The 20,175-nt window shown below is 43.1% G+C and overlaps 1 protein-coding gene and 1 pseudogene across 2 annotated transcripts in view; one reads left to right on the top strand and one right to left on the bottom strand.

Moving 5' to 3' along the window:
- Window positions 1–20,175, bottom strand: part of LOC126278432 (two pore potassium channel protein sup-9) — a 1,195,629-nt gene that overhangs the window by 485,992 nt on the left and 689,462 nt on the right. The gene's annotated exons all lie outside the window — the stretch shown is intronic.
- Window positions 11,383–11,500, top strand: LOC126279772 (5S ribosomal RNA; annotated as a pseudogene).

The following is a 20,175-nucleotide window of genomic DNA, read 5'->3' as shown; positions in this document are numbered from 1 at the left end:
TATTTGGCCCGGTCACGATCAATGGACCACCCTGTATATGGGGTGTCCCTCTTAAGAGGTTTTAGGTGCGTTTCTTCTGGCGTTTCGGCAGATACTTGGAATACAATTTTTTTAGTGCGTACCTGCCATCGGCCCAGACAAACACTGCTCGTTACATCTTTCACGGGTCGCCCAGCGTCGACGTAAAGCATCGGTATGTTTCTCGTTACAAACAAAATTATTTTTAAAGCGCAGTTTTCCGTGTCCTTTCAGTAGAGAGATTACAAATTAGTCTACTGCGACGCTCGTTTTATCGATGTCAGGGACAGCAAAAAATGACGAATGACCAGTGCTGCAGCAGCGACGGCACCGTTTTGGCTAACTGCTAGCGCCATGCAACAGCGCTGCTCATTTGTTCAAAAATGGCTCTGAGCACTATGGGACTTAACTTCTGAGGTCATCAGTCCCCTAGAACTTAGAACTACTTAAACCTAACTAACCTAAGGGCATCACACTCATCCATGCCCGAGGCAGGATTCGAACCTGCGACTGTAGTTGTCGCGCGGTTCCAGACTGTAGCTCGTAGAACCGCTCGGCCACACAGGCAGGCGCTCAGTTGTTGCAGCAGTACTGGATTCATCATGTTTTATTGTCCCTGTTAATGCTTATCCCAGTACACTAATTTGGAACCGCTCTATCGAATGGATACTTAAAATGCCGCTTTAAAAATAATTTTGTTTGTAACGGGAAGCAAGCCGATACATCAACACTGGGCGTCGGAAGAATGTCAGGATGAGCTGTATTTGTTTAGGCCGACTCCGATTTAATATTGAAGGATCTAAATTGCAAATACCTGTCGAAACGCCACAAAAACACGCCTGAGCCTCTTAGGAGGGACACATTGTTTATTTTGAACCATACATGAATAAGTTTTGTGTACTGATATGTCAGTCCCGAGATATTTGCACGAGACCTTAAGGTGGCAGCCCCACCACCCGATGATCCTAGAAAGAGGTCCGTGTCCTCTGATGGAGGAAAAGCAACTCAAAAAGAAAATAGTATTATATTTTGAAGTAACTATTCCCATTCTATAAGGATATTTTTGGCTCAGAAACGGGCGGTTCGGGCATTAAGTGGTGTAAGTTCACGAACCTCTTGTCGACCTCTGTTCACGAGTCTCTGTGACATTGGCCTCCCAGTATATACCGGGCGATCAAAAAGTCAGTATAAATTTGAAAACTGAATAAATCACGGAATAATGTAGACAGAGAGGTACAAATTGACGCACATGCTTGGAATTACATGGGGTTTTATTAGAACCAAAAAAATACACACGTTCAAAAAATGTCCGACAGATGGCACTTCATCTGATCAGAATAGCAATAATTAGCATAACAAAGTAAGACAAAGCAAAGATGATGTTCTTTACAGGAAATGCTCAATATGTCCACCATCATTCCTCAACAATAGCTGTAGTCGAGGAATAATGTTGTGAACACCACTGTAAGGCACGTCCAGAGTTATGGTGAGGCATTGGCGTCGGATGTTGTCTTTCAGCATCCCTAGAGATGTCGGTCGATCACGATACACTTGCGACTTCAGGTAACCCCAAAGCCAATAATCGCACCGACTCAGGTCTGGGGACATGGGAGGCCAAGCATGACGAAAGTGGCGGCTGAGCACACGATCATCACCAAACGACGCGCACAAAAGATCTGTCACGCGTCTAGCAATATGGGGCGTTTTTTTTTTTTTGTTCGAATAAAACCCCATGTCATTCCAAGCATGTGTGTCAATTTTTACCTCTCTATCTATATTATTCCGTGGTTTATTAAGTTGTTGTTAAGTCCCATAGTGCTTGGAGCCATTTGAATTTTTTGACGAAAATTGTAAATATCCATTTACCGAAACAATTCCTGTGTTTGCAATTAGTGATTAAAGAAAACCACAGAAAATCTATAACAAGATGCCGCTCAGAGGTGTGAATCCTACTTATTCTGAACGTCGTCTCGCGCCACCTCGCTGACTGTTGCTACGGGATTAACATGCAGGCGACTGATATGTAATGAATTCTAGTTGAAAAATACATGGTGAGCACAAAGTCTTGCCCTGATTATAATAATTCATTACAGAATATCCTAGCCTTCAGTTCGTCGACGTCAGCAACTGGTGTGACAAATACTCTGTCCTTGATACAGTCCCAGAAAAAAGTCAAGGGGCATAATGTCTGGAGAGGGGAGTTATGTCCGAATCGGTGGATTGGAAGGAACGGTCCAACACCCTGCCTCTCCCGCTCTCCAAACATTACGCCCCTTGAGATTTTTTTCTGGGGCTATATCAAGGAGAGAGTATTCGTCACAGCAGTTTCTGTCGTCTACGAACTGAAGGCTAGGATTCAAGCTGCTGTGGTACTGTGACAGAACACATGTTACTAAACACTCTGCGGGAACTGGAATACCGCCTAGACATTCTCTGAGCTATCAAGGGAGCACATGCTGAGGTTTACTAACGTTAGTGGGCTTAGAAAAAACTAGTAACATTGACATATATAACGGCATCAAATGTAACTTATTGTGTCAAACCGTTATTCTGTTATAAATTTTTATAATCAGAGCAAGACTTTGTGCTCACCCTGTATTTCTTAAGATTTTCCGCCATGGTTTATGCGGCAGACTGAACGTTTTTCTGTAGTATTAGCTGGTTGTGGTTTATCAGCAATTTTCCAATACTCAGTGTGACTGAAGTAAGCTGGTGACCGTAAGTATATTTCGAAGATTTCTTTTACGAGCGCAATGTGCAGGGTGACGAAGCCAGGACAGGCACACTAGATACACTGAAGAAAACTCAAGTACTGTATTGAGTGGATCCAGGGTTTAACATGTGCGTACTGAGGAGTTGCAGTGTTAGTGAATCATCTGTCACGCTCATTGGCGATCTGTGCCCGCTCTGTTTTTGCCCTGCAGACAGTAACTGAACAGCGTTTAAAACATTCACTGTGGGGACATCCATGCCCATAATTCTGCTGAACAGCTTCTGCCATTTGACCTATGCAAAGCTGGATGGACGTACCGATGTACTGCTGCGCATGTTGGGCACACCGAATGTCGGTACTTTCAGCAGTAGTCTGCGGAACATTCTCACACTTCTAGACCACGTTTGTGTATCTGTGAACAACAGACGCACATCAAAGTTAACGCGTCTTGCCTGCAGTGGTGGCTGACCGATCATCATCCAGGGACGTGTAGTGTGGTAACGCGTTTAGCCAAGACAATGGTTCAGTTGTCATTGTCAAATGCTTGCCGACCACTACTAGAAACCAAAGTGACACAATAAAAATATTTCTCGGAATATAAGTGAAAATCGATGGTAAACAGTCAATTTGCAAAACAATGAAGGATGGTGTCTCATATGACTAGTACATATGCTCGGCATTTTAGGAAACGCCCCTCACAAGAAACCTTGCATGGAAAGGAAGCCAAAAGTCTTAAAACATCCTGTGCAGAGGGTATGAAAGAGCTACGCGTGGAGTGGCCGCGTGGTCTGGGCGCCATGTCACGGATTGCGCGGCCCTGCCTGCCAGATGTGAGTCCTCCCTCGTGTGTGGTGAGACTAAGTTAGTTCAAGTAGTGCGTAAGTATAGAGACCGATAAGCTCAACAGTTTGGTCCCTTAGGAATTCACACACATTTCGTTTCTGAAAGAGCTACGACAACGTCGAAAAGAAACAAAACGGTGCAAAGCGATTACGTATTTGGCCCATTGCGCATACGGCGGTCAGTGACTTAACCATTACACTATCTGATCATGCTGAGCTCGATAGGTGAAACTAATGTTAATGATTAATGAAAACCACCTGAACTGTAATGTTACAAATTATTGCTTTAGACTGGTTTCGTTTGTTGAACATCTGCATGTTGCCTGCAGTTAAACAAAAAAGGGAATAGGCCTAAGACGATAGCATCTTAACGAATAAAACAGGTAAATTACACTGATGCCTTGTGCTAAATCGTAGCCGATTTGTGATGAAGTCATAACACAAGTGGTCTGGTATTCGTATGTAATGTTAAAGACCAGATCTAGAAACACTGCACAGATATTCTACCGACCGCCTGGCGTATGCATGGCGAGCAGATACGGTGATGTGCACTATCTGACGACGATATTATCGCCGTTGGCCTCCCACAGGCGTAGTTGGAAACACGCGGTGACGTGTAGTAAACAAGTACGGTGGAGACGAAGAAAAACGCATCACACTGTGAATGAATTCAAGAAAGTTGTACATATACTATCAATTAGTCCAGAGTGACCTCGTGAAACATCACGATAAAAGCACATGATAAGCCGATCTAACTGCTCTCACTTCCAAGTGCAACAACGTTGTAGTCGACTAATACAGTGAACTGACCAGAGAGGGTCGCTCCACGACAGAGGTAAAAATGTAAACACAGTATTTGGCCTCTGTCTAGTCCGATTGCCGACTGTCCGATCAAAATCGCTATAAACGATGACGAAGCCTAAGTAAAGAACTGATACTGAAGACTGAGAAATAGAACGGAACAAAATTTAACAACGGATTTATGTACAATAATAAGGGAACAGGCAGCAGTTTTTACACCAGACTACATCGTTATTTGACAGCTGTGACTGTAAGTGAATGGCTACGAAGTACAGACGCAACATAATTATGTAACATATACCAGGAACGATAATTATGATCTAACAAAACGATCATAAGTGATTAAAAACTTAGTTACGAAAAATATTTTGTCTTAGAAAACGTGCCAGACCTAAATCAACGAATCTGGTCGAGATCGTAAGGTGTTACTAAAATTACAAGCGGGCTGTGTCAAGTTAGTTACAATTGTTTACAATGGAAGAGAATATATACCAGTGGTTACATGAAGCTGGATCATCATTGGCCTGATAACGCCATTCGAATTATTTAAACTGATTTTGTAGTAATGGCGTATAATACCGTAATGCCAGTTACTGTGATCATACCTTTCCTTCGCGACGTGTAAGAACTTTGTACGTAAGTGCGTCTGGTTATGTGGCCATGTGTCCGGAAACGCTTACTTTCCATGTTAGAGCTCATTTTATTACTTCTCTTCAAATCACATTAATCATGGAATGGAAACACACAGCAACAGAACGTACCAGCGTGACTTCAAACACTTTGTTACAGGAAAAGTTCAAAATGTCCTCCGTCAGCGAGGATACATGCATCCACCCTCCGTAGCAAGGAATCCCTGATGCGCTGATGCAGCCCTAGAGAATGGCGTATTGTATCACAGCCGTCCACAATACGAGCACGAAGAGTCTCTACATTTGGTACCGGGGTTGCGGAGACAAGAGCTTTCAAATGCCCCCATAACTGAAAGTCAAGAGGGTTGAGGTCAGGAGAGCGTGGAGGCCATGGAATTGGTCCGCCTCTACCAATCCATCGGTCACCGAATCTGTTGTTGAGAAGCGTACGAACACTTCGACTGAAATGTGCAGGAGCTCCATCGTGCATGAACCACATGTGCCGTACTTGTAAAGGTACATGTTCTAGCAGCACAGGTAGAGTGTCCTGTATGAAATCATGATAACGTGCTCCATTGAGCGTAGGTGGAAGAACATGGGGCCCAATCAAGACATCACCAACAATGCCTGCCCAGACGTTCACAGAAAATCTGTGTTGATGAAGTGATTGCACAACTGCGTGCGGATTCTCGTCAGCCCACACATGTTGATTGTGAAAATTTACAATTTGATCACGATGTACAGTACATACTGACGAAACTAAAATGAGCTCTAACACGGAAATTAAGTGTTTCCGGACACATGAACATCTTTCTTTATTTGTGTGTGTGGAATGTTTCCTGAAAGTTTGGCCGTACCTTTTTGTAACGCCCTGTAAATATATGTGTGTGTCCAACAAACTAAAAAAGAGCTGCGCTGAATTTGCTGCGTGTCTGTCCAAGAAAGGAACAGATGCCAAGGCTTGCACAGGTTGCACTGCCGTCGACGTATAAAACTGCGAGTGAGTAGTTAAACAAATGGTTAAATAAATGCTTAGAACATTATAAAAACAGTAAATATGCTCACACAAAACAATAGTGAGCAATGAATGAAAGCGGTTACAACAGAGGTGTTGTCAGTGAGCACGTGGGTCGGCAGGATAGGATAATTAGACGAAATGGTTCCAGTCGTATACTGACAATTAAAATCTAGCTGTGTTAAATGAACGGTATTAGGTACAAGTACAGAACTGATTGCATCGTCATTTGTCACTTATGGCGGTAAGTAAATATCTGACAAAAACATGTACAAAGTAATTACGTATAAACGGCAACTAAGATCTCACAGAACGATCATAAGCCATCAATAACGTAGTTACAGAAGTTGCATTGTCATTAAAAACCTGGTCAATATTGTACACACTTAATAAAATTACAAGCGAGCTGCGTCAAATTAGGTACAATTATTCCAGAAAATTGCACTGTGACTAGTTGAATACAGGTGTACTACTTGCTGTATACTCGGTTGTGGAATAATTACAAACAATATAAAAGAACCAGTAACTGTGATCGTATAAATCGGTAGTGGCTACAGGTTAAAAGCAGCTAAACAAATAACGTGTTGTCACTGAACGTGTAAAATAATTAATGAAATTAAAAATAAAAAGAAACTTAATAAGTATTGCCTCTTCAAGTTTAATATAAGTATTACATTTTGATCCAAGCGTCGTCGGGTTATAGAACAGCATACTTTCATTGTTTCTGAGTATAAGTCTCGTCTGTTCGACGCCATCTCTTCAGTCCTGCGTGTCCCGCACCTACACCTCGAAATAGCCAGTGAAATCATACTTACTTTTTATATGAAATATGAAATCCAGTCCGTCTTTAATTAGTCTAACATTGTTAAAAACATGTGTTACTTATTTATTCTACATAATATTTTTACGTATCGCGTACGAAGTAGGTCGCGTGCAGTATCCATTATTATAAGGCCTTTGTCCTGCTGTGGTAGGATGACTTAGTAACTCACGCTTTAATTCGATTCATTAATATTAATGTGGGTCAACATTTGTAAAACTCTGATTCCTCCCTCTCAAACCGCACCCTATGGGGAGAGAGGGAGAGTTTTAGTTTCAGCGATCAAAATTTACGAAGTAAATAGGTATTTTTTATTTATCCGTAACCATTTTCCAAGCAAAAGTCAGAACATGGATTTTCTTGAATTACTGCGCCAACTACCAAGAATCAAAACAAATGTTTAAGACAAAATGTACGTAGTTTTTTATGTAGAATCTGATCCTGCAATAAAAAATGCCTGTTCCGATTCGAAATTTTAAAGTTGCCTCCCGCTTCACCCCCAGGGGGCTGGAGTGGCCGCCTAATTATAGCACCAGCAGATGTCCCCCTCGAAAATAATCAACTTTGGATTCCACACATTTTTCGTATTCTTGTTTGTCAGCTTAAAATATACACCATGTATATGCCTTTAGTTCCTGTTTTGACCCACTTTACATGGTGCACACAGATTCTGGTACACATCGTGCAAGCTTATATCGGGTGAAACCAAACTTATCCTACGATCGGCATGATAGAACGAGCAGTCGTGCGGAACATTTTCTTATATTTGAAAAACTGCAGAACGATTGCCCGTGATTAATGAGAAGTATTAATTCATTAGATTGACGCTGAGCAGAAGTTTGGAAATACCGGACTGAGATTAATCACAAAACCATGGCTAAAATGAAATATGGTCTATAGCAGAGTGTGTCAGGTCTGTATTCACTTCGATAATAAATGACTCCTAAATTCGAAACTTGGAATAAATCTTTATACATCAGGAGGAAAGAACGAGGATAAGATAGGGTATCTAAATTACAAAAAGCCTATGAAATCTCTTGCTCCAGACAAATTAATGTTCCAGAACGCAAAACTGAGATATTACAGTTCTATACTTAAAGCTGAAGCATAACATGCATCAGAAAAGCCGATGTGCCGGCCGGGGTGGCCGAGCGGTTCTAGGCGCTACTGTCTGGAACCGCGTGAGCTTTACGGTTGCAGGTTCGAATACTGCCTCGGGCATGGATGTGTGTGATGTCCTTAGGTTAGTTAGCTTTAAGTAGTTCTAGGGGACTGATGACATCAGAAGTTAAGTTCCATAGTGCTCAGAGCCATTTGAGTCATTCGAAAGGCGATGTGTTGCTAATTTAAAATATTTGAAAGAATGTAAGAAAAATTTTAAAAAATAGTTTCTCTGCCCTGTCTGCAGCGAAGAGGTATTGTTGGAAAGGAAATGTCAGGAGTTATGCAACTATTCAGTGAATATCTCAAACACATTTAGAAAAAAAAAGTTTTAGATTGAAAACTAAATAAATAAATTGTCTACCTTTCTATCAGTATGAAAGTTAAGAACAACTAGGCAGTCAAAAATGAAAGAAGTTTTCAGGAAATGCACGCAACAGACGACATACAGGTCGGTACAAGAAAGAACTAAATTAAAAGCTATACAAGAAGCATATGCGTGTCCTGTTTTTGTAATTCTACACACTCTAAACAGATGGACATAGCTTTCAATTACGCCTGCAGAATTGTAACAGGTTGCTTGAAATAAATTTTCGACGAATCGCTTTACCACCACATGTGAACACCACTTCCTGTTCGAAGAGAAACAGCTGCACTTGAGGAAAGTAAGAAAATGTAGCAGGACAGAACGCATCCTCTGTATGGGCACGAACCGCACCCGCAAAGGCTGAAATCAGAGAGTTTTATTAGAAAATCGACGGCACTGAGAATTATTGCTGAAAGAGAGCTAGGTTGCAACTATGGAGGGCTAAGACGTAATCCCCCTCCAGCTGGAATATCGTTTCCCAAGCTCTACCTCCTGGCTATGATAAGAAATGGCAGACTGGGAAGTCCTAGAATATACTGACATATGGAGTTGGCTGATCAAAGGTTAATTTGGTAAGGTGAGGCTATCCTCATCAAGATGATATTCACTGTGGAGAAGACCAGACTGTTCATATACTCCAGTGTCGGCTGTGTCCAGCCTCCTGTACAAAAGGGAACAGAAAATGCTTGGAAGTGGCCAAGTATAGGGAAATATCAATATAATTATAGCTGTTTATAATACATATATTTTGATACGGGAATAAATCGTTCAAAGGGCTCTGAGTACTATGGGACTTAAATGCCTAACTAACCTGAGGACGCGACACACATCCATGCCCGAGGCAGGATTCGAACGTGCGACCGTAGCGGTCGCGCGGTTCCAGACTGTAGCGCCTAGAACCGCTCGGCAACAATGGCCGGCTAATACGGGAATAAACAAATAATTATCGCTTTTTACGAAAATCAGATTTTGCGTCTAATAAAACGTTGACGGAAGAAGAAGGAAGATGATGGCTATTTAAGAGACGAAGAAAGGAAACATCAGGGCAGTGAAGTTCACTCACACTATTAAGCTGGCCTTTGACGACGGGACACTTGACTGCCTGCGAAAAGCTACTCGTTTCTGTTTATTTTGTAAGTTAGTAAATTAGAATAATTATTCGACGTAAAAGTTTTCTTTGTTTGGTACCGCGTCATAATGTAAAAACTACTGCTGCTATAGTAAAACCAACGTTTCGGCCACGATTGCAGCGGCCTTCTTCTGGGTGTAATGGGAGTTGGCTGATCAAAGGTTAATTTGGTAAGGTGAGGCTATCCTCATCAAGATGAGATAATGGTAACCATTAGACCCAGACCCATTACACCCAGAAGAAGGCCGCTGCAATCGTGGCCGAATAATACCAACCTACTTTCAGAGAAAAATTATTGCATTACTTACTGAACGTCCATCTTTAGACAACATAATTGAACATTTTTGTGCTATATTTTTAATATTTTTAAATATTTTTCACTACATTGGCAAATCAGCGATATTTATCTTCTAAATAATGGTAACGTTCATCTTTCGTAACTGTAATTTGCTTTGTGTGCTAATCAGTCACATACCGCCTGGTTGACTAACAACGGTAGAGCTCAGCAGCAATTAGTCAAATCATGTTCATTAAAGAATAAAATAAATTTTGTAAGAAATGAATAATAATTATTCTATAATTGCGTAGGCTTCCGCAGCCAGAGTCAGTCGACATAAAAGTTTTCTAGGTTTGGTACCGCGTCATAATGTAAAAACTACTGCTGCTATAGAAAACCCAATGTCTTGGCCACGATTGCAGCGGCCTTCTTCTGGGTATAATGGTGACCATTAGCCCCAGACCCATTGGACCCAGTAAAAACTACTGCTGCTATAGAAAAAACAACGTTTCGGCCACGATTGCAGCGGCCTTCTTTGGGTCTAATGGGTCTGGGTCAGTTATTTAACTAAAAAAGTCATCAATCTTAAGTACACATTTAATATTACTAAACTAATTTTCCCAGGTCTGCAGACCGAGGTGGTGTCTACACAGAGGATCATCGGATGGAGAGTGTAGGATAATTTTAGCATTCCACATTTATTTAGTATGGAAAACGTCCAAGACGGCGAAATCTAGCTTGTTTTCCTGGCAGTTATTTCGAACTGAAGTTGAATGTAGGAACTTTACCACTCCAGTGGTCCAGAACAGCGCAAAGGGTTAGACCACCAACCTTTGTTAGGTGTTTATCACAAGGACCTTTCGCATCCCGCGGATGTACGCTACACTTGATGGCCCGAGTCCTTAAGTAGCCCGGAGAGCAACTCTCCACCCATTTCGTTGCCGCTTCTCAAGACATCGACATCGCAAGGTTCATCGTGCAGCGGTTACTGCCATTTTGTGGAAAGTGTTGTTTTCCATTGTCTTGGGAGCAGCCGTCTACTAGCTGCTCGTGGTGTTTGGAATTACGAAGCACGTTGGAGCTACTATGGTTGCGATTGTGCTGTCGCTACGTTTGTACCGCGAGACACCGGCTCTGTAGCGTGGTAGGCTCTGTTGTGCGACCCCTGTTACTGAGACCGCATTCTTGACTGATGTCTACCTTCTTTCGTAGTAGTGATTCGTGTCAAATGGTTCAAATGGCTCTGAGCACTATGGGACTCAACTGCTGTGGTCATTAGTCCCCTAGAACTTAGAACTACTTAAACCTAACTAACCTAAGGACATCACACACATCCATGCCCGAGGCAGGATTCGAACCTGCGACCGTAGCAGTCGCACGGTTCCGGACTGCGCGCCTAGAAACGATTCGTGTCAATTCATATCTGTGCCCTCTCTAGGGACTAGCCTTTATTGTACGGGCGTTATTATTTGTGAGAAGTTTTGTTCTTTTGGCTTGTCTTACAGGAACTGTTGTGTCGGCTGCTGTGGGAGTCAGCACCGACACAAACAAGGAAGGAGATAAGTTGCGATGGCCGATGGCAGGAATTCAAAATGGTCTGTATATATCACGGCAACGGCCTTGCCGCAGTGGATACACCGGTTCCCGTGAGATCACCGAAATTAAGCGCTGTCGGGCGTGGTCGGCACTGGGATGGGTGACCATCCGGGCAGCCATGCGCTGTTGCCATTTTTCGGGGTGCACTGAGCCTCGTGGTGCCAATTGAGAAGCTACTCGACCGAATAGTAGCGGCTTCAGTTAAGAATACCATCATAACGACTGGAAGATCGCTGTACAGGGCTACCTCTCATATAGGTGTGCATTTCTGAACAGATTCACTGCCAGACTAAATCGACGTTCATTGGTCTGCAGCTTCCCTACGGTCCCTGTTTGTTAATCAGTTCTTCGGCGATGAAACACATATTGTATGAGATCTGCAGGTGAGTAACCTGCTAGGGAACAGTGATAGTTGGCATATCTCTCAAGGCCCTTCCTTTCATCATTCGATAAGCTGCATTAATTCAGACTTACACGAAAGACAACAGAGACCCCAGCCAAAGCTATAGGTATTCAGTCAACATACGAATGTTAAGTAGATTAAAACTGAAGTAACTGCAAAAAGATGGGAATTTAAGGAGATGGGACCTGGATAAACTGAAAGAACCAGAGGTTGTACAGAGTTTCAGGGAGAGCATAAGGGAACAATTGCCAGGAATGGAGGAAAGAAATACAGTAGAAGAAGAATGGGTAGCTTTAAGGGATGAAGTAGTGAAGGCAGCAGAGGATCAAGTAGGTAAAAAGACCAGGGCTAGTAGAAATCCTTGGGTAACAGAAGAAATATTGAATTTAATTGATGAAAGGAGAAAATATAAAAATGCAGTAAATGAAGCAGGCAAAAAGGAATACAAACGTCTCAAAAACGAGATCGACAGGAAGTGCAAAATGGGTAAGCAGGGATGCCTAGAGGACAAATGTAAGGATGTAGAGGCTTATCTTACTAGGGGTGAGATAGAACTGCCTACAGGAAAATTAAAGAGACCTTTGGAGATAAGACAACCACTTGTATGAACATCAAGAGCTCAGATGGAAACCCAGTTCTAAGCAAAGAAGGGAAAGCAGAAAGGTGGAGGGAGTATATAGAGGATCTATACAAGGGCGATGTACTTGAGGACAATATTATAGAAATGGAAGAGGATGTAGATGAAGATGGAATGGGAGATACGATACTGCGTGAAGAGTTTGACAGAGCACTGAAAGACCTGTGTCGAAACAAGGCCCCCGGAGTAGACAACATTCCCTCGGAACTACTGACGGCCTTGGGAGAGCTAGTCCTGACAAATCTCTACCATCTGGTGAGCAAGATGTATGAAACAGGCGAAATACCCTCAGACTTCAAGAAGAATATAATAATTCCAATCCCTAAGAAAACAGGTGTTGACAGATGTGAAAATTATCGAACAATCAGTTCAACATTGTAGTTTGAACACTCTGGATGTGGAAATTTACCTCTAAGCCGAACGACATACTCCAGCTGAAAACATTGGAATGTATATTACTGGATGTATTTTTTTTTTTTTTTTTTTTTTTTTTTTTTTGCACTAACGTCAGAAGTTTCAAATACTGTTACCGCGAAGTCCAGCCTGTAAGCAGTAAAGGCAAAAAGGACGGATACCATACGAATAAAGCAAAAGAAATCCGGTATGGTTTATGTTCAATGTGTAAGTGCCTCCACGCGATTCTTCAACATGGCCGTTAGCTTTGTTTGGAGCAGAAATTGGACACCACCGTGGCAGCGAAGTCCAAAGCAGCCGGGGAAGAAACGCAATTGGTGCAGTAGCGGGGGAAAAAGCTGGAATCCAGGTGGATCGCCAGTGAGGCAAAATATCGGATTTGCGGCAGGGGAGGGCAGTGAATGCCGGCGAATTGGCAGGACACCTGAGCGCTCGGACCGAATTACATCGGCGGTCACGCCGCGCCCTGCTATTCGCGGCTGACCGGCTACAGATGCTGCCTCCAGCATTCCATCTGTGCGGGAAATCAATGAGTAGCCAGGTGTGACAGTACATCAGACGACCTAGCCGCCTACAATATGTATGGTAACATCAGAACGAATAAGAGCACTTGTTATATCACTACACTTTGTCGTACAGGTGACTGAAATTTAGTCTAAGACCAAACGAGTTCCGCCTTATTCTAAAGCATCTGCAGTGGTCATTGTAGCAATATAGATTCGCTTACAATTGTGGTTTGCTGGAACCCTAAGCAATTCCCTGTTCACTACCAGAAACAGTATTCATTACTGTCGTTACAGTTTTTTGTGTGTTACACCGTTCTTCTACACATACATGAAAGATTTCAGCACATAGTACTTTCACTAACACTGAATATATTCAAGTTTTTGTGCTTAGATGACTGATGAACCACTGCCATCTCATCATTTGTCTCTCTCTCTCTCTCTCTCTCTCTCTCTCTCTCTCTCTCTCTCTCTCTCTCTCTCTCTCTCCCCCTCATATATATGGCGCGCTCGCACACGCAATTTTAGACTAATATATAGACACGCAAACACACACACACAAAGACGTTCACATGGGGCTCTCAAAACCGAATAATGCAAACCGAATTCCTCATAGCACTTCTTTTTTTTCACCTCAAAATCGATTTTGGAGCTCCGCTTCTGGTTGCCAGTTTTCCAATTCCACAATCGATCTTCGCTCCCATGTTAACGCAACCGATTCTGAAACGTGTTTGGGCTGTCAGGTTTCGTCTTCTTTTTAAATACACTCCTGGAAATTGAAATAAGAACACCGTGAATTCATTGTCCCAGGAAGGGGAAACTTTATTGACACATTCCTGGGGTCAGATACATCACATGATCACACTGACAGAACCACAAGCACATAGACACAGGCAACAGAGCATGCACAATGTCGGCACTAGTACAGTGTATATCCACCGTTCGCAGCAATGCAGGCTGCTATTCTCCCATGGAGACGATCGTAGAGATGCTGGATGTAGTCCTGTGGAACGGCTTGCCATGCCATTTCCACCTGGCGCCTCAGTTGGACCAGCGTTCGTGCTGGACGTGCAGACCGCGTGAGACGACGCTTCATCCAGTCCCAAACATGCTCAATGGGGGACAGATCCGGAGATCTTGCTGGCCAGGGTAGTTGACTTACACCTTCTAGAGCATGTTGGGTGGCACGAGATACATGCGGACGTGCATTGTGCTGTTGGAACAGCAAGTTCCCTTGCCGGTCTAGGAATGGTAGAACGATGGGTTCGATGACGGTTTGGATGTACCGTGCACTATTCAGTGTCCCCTCGACGATCACCAGAGGTGTACGACCGGTGTAGGAGATCGCTCCCCACACCATGATGCCGGGTGTTGGCCCTGTGTGCCTCGGTCGTATGCAGTCCTGATTGTGGCGCTCACCTGCACGGCGCCAAACACACATACGACCATCATTGGCACCAAGGCAGAAGCGACTCTCATCGCTGAAGACGACACGTCTCCATTCGTCCCTCCATTCACGCCTGTCGCGACACCACTGGAGGCGGGCTGCACGATGTTGGGGCGTGAGCGGAAGACGGCCTAACGGTATGTGGGACCGTAGCCCAACTTCATGGAGACGGCTGCGAATGGTCCTCGCGATACCCCAGGAGCAACAGTGTCCCTAATTTGCTGGGAAGTGGCGGTGCGGTCCCCTACGGCACTGCGTAGGATCCTACGGTCTTGGCGTGCATCCGTGCGTCGCTGCGGTCCGGTCCCAGGTCGACGGGCACGTACACCATCCGCCGACCACTGGCGACAACATCGATGTACTGTGGAGACCTCACGCCCCACGTGTTGAGCAATTCGACGGTACGTCCACCCGGCCTCCCGCATGCCCACTATACGCCCTCGCTCAAAGTCCGTCAACTGCACAAACGGTTCACGTCCACGCTGTCGCGGCATGCTACCAGTGTTAAAGACTGCGATGGAGCTCCGTATGCCACGGCAAACTGGCTCACACTGACGGCGGCGGTGCACAAATGCTGCGCAGCTAGCGCCATTCGACGGCCAACACCGCGGTTCCTGGTGTGTCCGCTGTGTGTGCGTGTGATCATTGCTTGTACAGCCCTCTCGCAGTGTCCGGAGCAAGTATGGTGGGTCTGACACACCGGTGTCAATGTGTTCTTTTTCCATTTCCAGGAGTGTATTTTCGACTTATATGGGCCGAGTGGCTTTTTGTAACCCACAGTGCATGACAAGTAAAAATATTAGACTGAAGCTGTTTACACATCATCTAATTGAAAAGACATAGTGGCTGTGCTGACTAAATCACGAACTGTATCAGTTGTTTTCGAGGAATCGTATTTAACTGGGCTAGCAACTCCGCTTCACACCTTGAAATGTAACCACGACAGCGAAAAACGTTTTCCGAGATTCGGTTTTCGTCTTCCGGAAAATGTGTCGCATGTAATCGTGGTGACACACACACACACACACACACACACACACACACACACACACACACACACACACACACAAACGCGCCCGCATCATACAGAAACTATAACATCAGTCCATATTAGGACAGTCATTAGCAAGATCCATATAAATTTGTAATACACTTCATACATGTCAGTCCATACTACCAGGTATTGAGTACATGAATCGAAGAAAGCACGTCCTACGTTTTCGAAATCCTCTACTTTCACATGCTCTCATCTCCTAATTCATGCAAAGCACACTTTGGGCCATATTTTCCTCAACAATATTTTCTTTCAACTAGGAAAGAGCCATAGCTACTTCAATATCTGTGGTAAGCTCACCTTCTACCTGGAGAACTATCCTGTGAAAAGTTGCGGCTTGATTGTTGAGCAAAAGAACAACTTTTGCCAGCGGGTTTTTAAAAGGGGATTTTATTACCACTGGGCATTCTTAGAGACTAAAAAGATAGGATCTCCGCCCTTCCGTAAGTGCAGGAACGCTTGGAAGTGCTACCATTAATACTAATCATCTAGTGTTATTCTAATCTAATAATTTGCCGTACTCAGTCTCAGCGAAATTGCAGAAATCCTTCAGAAATTCTATTCGCAAGGTATTAGGTGTGAAAATGATGGTAAATTTTGTGAACAACCACTTGTAAATCAATAGGTAAACAACCTGCGGCAATCTTAACTGTGTTGTGCATTGTAGGTGCTGCACGTCCAATCTCAAGGATTTCACGACGCAATACTATTTTAAGTTTGTGAAAAATATTTCTTGTTCCTTTACGTACTGCCCCACCAAAGTTACTATTGGAATTTTTACCACAGAACGTGATTATTTTGCTATGTGGGTCGTTTTTTGCAAACGCGTCAGACAGGTAATTGGTAACAATATCTGCTGTTTCGCTAGGACGTTTATCAAGTTCCAAAATTCGGACACGACACCCTGCTGTGGTAAAAGTACTTAATCATAACAGGAAAAAGTTTTTTACTCCCCGTGATTGGAAACATATGTAAAAACTGCGCCATAACTGACTCCCTGCAACTCTTTTTCTAATATTTCAGCAGAATGAGGGCAAAACCGCTCAAAACAATGGCTTCAGTACTCGCGCGACCGCAAGAGAATTTCTGTTCAAACCAATTTCTTAGTAGTTTCGAAGCACAGTCATTTGAGCGAAACCATACGGTAAACCCAGACTCCTTCAATTACAGCCAAGGGCTGTTCATAATCTGTTTCTGAATTTCGCGAGAAAAATGAAGTTGCACTGCTGGATGACGCAGCAGCAATCTATGCCGTTTTATATTTGCTTCAATTCAGATATTGCGCAGTGTGACTCTTCCCTCTACGATGAACCCAAAACTCTGTTTTACAGGAGGTGCAATGAACATCAGATTCGGATCTCTGTTTCTTTATGAATGTGTACCTACGATAGAAGATATACTGTAAGTAAAAAAGAGTATTTGTTGATTTATGCAAAATAATCGAGAATTAAATTGCAAGTCCTATGCCATAGGCTAAGATATTTACTTTTCTTGCAACGCAACAGTGAACACACACTTTCGTTTCGGCCTCCTGAATCTCTTACGGAACTGCCGAAAAATTAATATCACTCTTCGACAGTCACTGAATCACAGAGAATGGGGTCGAACTGTCGTAGTGAAGCACGGGAAACACAACAACGTTGACAGTGTGGCCATTTAGATGATTGGTTTTCGTAATCAATTTTGTCCAGCAATAACATAACTTTCGTTCTTAGCTGTTATGGATATAAAGATTTAAATATTAAGTAGCATAACATAGAGAATAAAAAATAAAGACTACTTTCTGGCAAAACGGGACAGAGAGGCATCCCGACAAAACCTAGCGGGACAGAGGGACAGCAGGTTGGAAAACGGTACTGCACCGTTCAAAATGGGACGTCTGGTCACATTACAATGGCAGACCCTAGCTACCACAGAAACAAAAGACGGACGCACTCTGCACACCAAAACAAAGTGCACAAAATGGCAAGATGACAGAGGATCTTCATAACACAAACACGTGACTATATTTAGTATTAGCACTGCCACGTCACTTGCGACTAGTGTTGTGTGGAAAAAATATTTTTGAATGGAAAGAAGAGAGTTCAGGTGTCTGTATCTGTGAGTTAAAGCAACAGGATCTGATACGAAACCCTGCGTATGTGTTGCATATATTGTAAATGAAGAATTTGTCGACCTAGGAAAACCATTCGACATTGTAACAGGGTGCAAGATGTTCGAAATTATGAGAAAAATAGAAGAATAGAGGAAGAAACAGGTGTCAACAGGGAAGAGATAGGGGATCCAGTGTTAGGATCTGAATTTAAAAGCTCTTTGGAAGACAGAAGACCAAATAACGCAGAAAGGATAGATAACATTAAACCGGTATTTCTAAAATAATTGAGGGAGTGGCCACTGAAGACTATTCACTATGGTATGTATAGTGTCTGAGACATACTACCAGTATTTCGGAAAAATATCATGCGGACAATTTCGAAGATAGCAAGAGTTGACAAGTGAGAGAAATTTCGCACATTCAGCTTAACAGCTCATGCATCCAAGGTTCTGACAAGAAGTGTAAATATGCGACTTCACCACCTCCAAAGAAATCAAAGACCGTGCACACCAGTTCTGGTAAAGTCATGATGTCATTCTTTTTTTTTACCACAAGGACCCACTGCTTGTTGAGTTCCTGGAACGGGGAACCACCATTAATGCCCAGCGTTAACAGGCCACTTTATAGAACCTTTAACGACCCATCAAGTCGAAACGCCGAGCCATTTTGTCCAATGGCGTTATTCTCCTTCATGATAATGCCCGCCCACAGGTGCCCAAGGAGGCGACGACGACATTGCAGCAGTTTCGGTGGGAAACGCTGGAACATCCACGGTACAGTCCCAAACTTTCACCGTGTAACTTTCATGTGTTTGGACCTCTATTGCTATTTGCGGACATCGATTCGCAGCGGACGACGAAGTGTGTGACTGGATCCAGGCCTGGAACCGACAGCAGCCTGCTATCTTCTTCAAGGATGGAATGGACCGGCTAGTGTCGCAATGGGATAAACGTGAAAACAGTTTTGGCGACTATTTTTGAGTATGTTTTCTCTGTATAACTACATTTTTGAGTTCATAAAACGATACCGTTACTTTACACTAGTGATCGGGTTTCATTTGAATGCTTCTTATACACAGATTGTCAGTGACTGACTACATAACTTTCCTTGATGTTTCATCTGTACAACGACCGTAGTTTTTTTGCAAGTCCTCACCTTGCTGAAAAGATGCACTTTTCAGAAATATGTGTGCATTACTCCCATGGCGTTTCATTTTTACTTTTATATTGCCACTGTTTTTACTTCGTTACGTATCAATATTATCTCGTATCTCTTTACGAAGTTTTGAATGTGATCTGTATTACGGGTCGGATACGCCTTGATAAAGCAAGTGACCCAGATGACAGTCTCCCTTGATTATGAATGATGCTATAATTAACAACCAACAAAATTATTCAGGAGAGAGATTTTTGTTTTGAGACACAGCAACACCGTTGTTTTTTCGTAGAGTTGGTTTGAGATATACAGAGTGGGTGCGATAGCGTAATGCGTTACACACGATTCACAATTTATTGCCCACAGAGGGAAACGTACGAGCCGGCTATGTGGAGAGTGGAACAGGCAGCGTATCGGGCGAAACCAGTCGTTAGTCTTCTGTGGCAAATTGTTCCACGATTCCTATCGCACGTGATCACTTTTCACGTCGGCTGTGTGGTGAGGCAGTGCGAAAATCGACAGAAAATTTATCACGCAGAGACGTGCAGAAGCAGTGAATTACGACTAATATACGTTCTGCAAAGACTGATGGCCAAATAAATGATGACGCATCTTCGTGGCACTGGAAGGCCGCTAATCATTTTTATGTGGCGGTTATGACTCATACAACGGCTTTAGGGTGAGATTCACCCGTCTGCATTACCTCCTGCAGGATCCAATCGCCGTGCTCATGAAATGCCAGACCGTCTTTCCATTTACTGTCTCTCTATAGCTCCCGTCTTACTACTTCGTTTACTACCTCATCGTTTGGTACAAGTGGTCCTCGTTTCGTATCTATATTACAAAACGGCTGAAACTGTCCTGTTAAAAGTTACCTTTCCGACGGCTTGTATGGAAAAAGAAAGCTTTCAGTATTGCACATAATTGTGGCATGTAAGTAAATATTGCGGCAAACGCCAAAAATGCAAACGCAAAGCCTATACAGGTTCATGTCATTTATGTGTTTTTATTCTGCGTCAGTAGGTTTAAGAACAAAATGATACAAAAACTGAAGAAAATGAAACGTTCTGTTAACAATGGCTTTAACATAAATAACGAT

Source organism: Schistocerca gregaria, chromosome 6 (assembly GCF_023897955.1).
Source record: "Schistocerca gregaria isolate iqSchGreg1 chromosome 6, iqSchGreg1.2, whole genome shotgun sequence".
In the NCBI taxonomy this organism is placed as follows: Eukaryota; Metazoa; Arthropoda; class Insecta; order Orthoptera; family Acrididae; genus Schistocerca; species Schistocerca gregaria.
The sequence above is the reverse complement of the archived record's forward strand: the minus strand, read 5'-3'. Positions and strand labels throughout refer to the sequence as shown.